The following is a 3,546-nucleotide window of genomic DNA, read 5'->3' as shown; positions in this document are numbered from 1 at the left end:
ATCAAAGGGAACATGTTTGTTTACGACCCGAGCATGGGTAAACAACATAGAAAATGCGTAACAATACACAGAAAAAAATCCGATGGTAAAATCGCATGCAAAAGCATGCACATCACCTTTGTGAAAAAAATCACTTAAAATTACATCTATGAATGTACTCTTATAATCGTGTAAAATTACACAATGCCCATTTTGAGTGTAGGGATAGATATCGAATTGGTTCTTTTGCTAGAAATGTCAAGCCAAACATAAACAAACAATTTTTCTTATAAATCTGATTTATTGCAGTGATTTTTTTGTCTGTTTCGGTGGCGATCACAAACCAGTTGCAGCCAAGTTTGCCAAGGTCGTTATTATCTACTTCTGTCGGAACCGGATTCTTCCTGGACGGGTTAGAAATTTATCTTGTGCTGATCAATTCACAACTAACCAAACTCAATCTCAGAGGATGTCCGGCTGTGATGAGAGCGGCCGCCAGCGGGGCACCTCCGGTCGTAGATCCTGCAGGGTTGCCACCACCTCTGGCCGTAACCGTACCCTGCGGCAGAGTGGGACAAAAAATGCGCATCATGAAGTCCTCGAAAATGTTGTGATCCTCGTAGCTGTGGAGAGAAAGATTTTAAAATAAAGCTTTTGTTCAACTTTAACGAAAAATACTCACTACAGCGAGAGGAACGTCCGCGCGGCGCGACCCTCGTACCAAGCTTGCCAAACAAGTACCGCTCACGACGACTTTGTCCGACAACGGGCCAAACCACGGCACGTCCGTCTTGTTGTTCACCGTCACCCGGAAAAGAGCGGATAAAACACGAACTCCGACAGAATGTCCCGCCGCTAGTCACAGTTGTATTCGCTCCGTACAATGTTGTTAAGGAAGAACTGCGGAGTGTCTTCTTACCCATCGGTCACGCGAATAACGTCTTTTAGTACATTTTGCGACCCTTTTGGTTGTCCAGCTTGCGCAGCTCTCGGAGCAGCTTGTCAGTTTGTTGCAGCAGGTGCGTCCGCTTGTGTCGTTCTCAGCCTGCCAGGCCCTGCTTTCGACCTACTTTCGATTCCGCTCGAAGCCGTCGGCGAAGGAATTCGCGAGCCGTACCGATAGCTATAGCTATCCGTCCCCGCAGCAACCCCGCCACGAGACTTGCTCGGCGAAAATCGGATCGAGTCCAGCGATTGTGGAGGTCAGGCACTGGCATTCCCTGTAAAATTGTATCAAACACGTCAACAAAATATACTTACTTACCATTCGCCTCCTTGCTTGGGGTGGCCCTTTTTGGCAAGGAAAAATCAAGGGTGATCAAAGTGGTGCTGATGATGATGTCGAGTCCTTGGTGTCCGGCTGTTCGTTTACAACAGCACATTCCAGCTGCACAGCAAAAAATCCGATGGTAAAATCGCATGCAAAAGCATGCACATCACCTTCGTCAAGATAAACACTTAATATTACACGCTGCATGTACAATTTTTGCAAACACAAAAAAAAGTTACAACCGACGGGATTCAAACCCAGCACCATCAGTGAGGACTGGCGCCTTAGCCCGCTCGGCCATCAGACCGATGTATAATGGAGAGGATAAACGTATATATGAGCTTGACATTTCGGTCAAGTAGGTTTCCCATACTGATGGGCTACATATTTCAGGGTGTAATATTACACAGAATTTCATAAAATAATGCAAAAAATATTTTACACCCAGGCATTTTACACGCAACTGGATTACTATTTTTTTAGCTGTGTGGTCAGAGCCCTCCACCAGTTGTTTTGCTTGATTGGAACAGCCTTTTTCCTTCAAAAGGTGATATGATCTCAACCAGAATGTTGGCCGCTCAAATGATCAAGCTGCGGCAAAAAAAAAAAGATTATTTTTTAACTTTTCCGTCGGTGACCAGCTAACTTGTCGTTTCTTGTGACAGAATTGGTTCCACCGGGACCTTAAAAGCCACCACATTCAATCGTCATCTTCCGGCTTTGGCAAGGAACCTCGCGATCACTGACTATTACCTTGTTTGCGTTGGGCTGTCTCCTGGCGAGTACATCGCCGGAACCGGCCTTGAAAGATTCGATGGTTACGACGATTGACAGCCAGGGCTGAGGAACGAGAAGGTATCGAAAACACCTCGGAGTTGGTAAATGGCCATAAGTTGGAGATTCTGGAAGGTTGCGAGACAAAACAGGTTCTAAAAGTAGTGATAAAGTATGAGTTTTTAATTCGATAAAAGTAACAACACTTACCTGTACAGCAAGACAAGCTTTTCCGTTTCCGGGTTGGTAGATGCCATCTATGAATAAAGTTTTCATCCTCAAACTAATCAAATTCTTGACTTTAAATCAATTTCAAAATCTACTGCGTTGTTTTGATTCGTGAGATTTGAAAACTATTTGGACATTTTGACAGCTGCAAGGTTAACATTACGCGAATGCAGTATTGATTAAAAATGTGTATAATATTACACATTGTTAGTGTAATTGATGTTAGGCAAAATCAGGCGCGGGTGTTCAATGTAAATTACTTAATATTACACAAAAATAATTACACAACCCATTTTTACATGCATGCGTTTTACTACTTTTTTTGCTGTGTACCTTTCTCTGGTATCAATACCAAATTTTGGTATTCTTGAACCCTTTAAAATTTGTCATTCATTTCTCAGGTAGTGTGGGGTTGGGAAAACAAAAAAAAGATTTCCCGACCCACTAAACCAGTCCTTGAACGCCATGCCCTTTTCCCCCGGGAACACCTTTTGGTATAACTTCGGGGGGAGGCGTTGCATTTTCTGCACTAGTCTACTTACAGGATCCATGCCGGGTACTAGAACCATTTCCTGTTCTACATACATATGAGTCCATGCGAGGGTTTAACCGCGCCCAAGAATCGCGTTGCTTTTGATCGGCTAGTCATATGCAGCCCTCTCCTTGGACCATCGAGACGTGTACCGATTTGGTAGAGCCAACCGTCATAACGTGCTCTCCTTCACAGCCACACTCGTGGGTTCTCGACTCCTGTGACCATCGAGACGTGTACCGATTTGGTAGAGCCGACCATCATAACGTGCTCTCCTTCACAGCAACACTCGTGGGTTTTCGACTAGGCTCCTAGTCGTTCCTCCTCTGATCGTCTCTCCATTTCCGCTGGAGAACCGAAGTGATCTGCGTCACCGCTCCGACGCCCGTATTCCACTTGGCGATGTCGCTGCACATTCTTTGCACCACATAATCCGGGCTGGTGTCTGCTCCGATAATGGCCAGCATTTCGTTTCGCGCTGCCTCGAAGCGAGGGCAGGCGAACACCACGTGCTCCGGTGTTTCCTCGCAATCGATGCAGTCCGGACAGAGAGGAGACTCTGCATGTCCGAACCTGTGCAGATACTTCCTGAAGCAGCCATGGCCCGACAGGAACTGTGTGAGGTGGAAGGTGACCTCTTCATGCCTTCTGCTCATCCACGTGGATACGGACGGGATCAGCCGATGCGTCCATCTGCCTTTCTCCGTAGTGTCCCACTCACGTTGCCACCTTGCCAGCGATTTGGCTTTCGCAGCTTCCCGGA

General features: G+C 46.1%; 1 long non-coding RNA gene across 1 annotated transcript; it reads right to left on the bottom strand.

Annotated features, from left to right (window-relative positions):
* Positions 1-533: 533 nt before the first annotated feature.
* On the bottom strand, positions 534-1,363 carry LOC119769451. Its single transcript, XR_005278365.1, has 3 exons — positions 1,240-1,363; positions 662-1,199; positions 534-602 (listed from the first exon to the last, which is right to left on the bottom strand). It is a non-coding gene; the product is annotated as an uncharacterized LOC119769451 (long non-coding RNA).
* Positions 1,364-3,546: the final 2,183 nt, after the last annotated feature.

The sequence above is a fragment of the Culex quinquefasciatus genome, chromosome 3 (genome assembly GCF_015732765.1).
Source record: "Culex quinquefasciatus strain JHB chromosome 3, VPISU_Cqui_1.0_pri_paternal, whole genome shotgun sequence".
Classification (NCBI taxonomy): Eukaryota; Metazoa; Arthropoda; class Insecta; order Diptera; family Culicidae; genus Culex; species Culex quinquefasciatus.
Note: the sequence above shows the minus strand (reverse complement) of the source record. Positions and strands in the feature narration are given on the sequence as shown.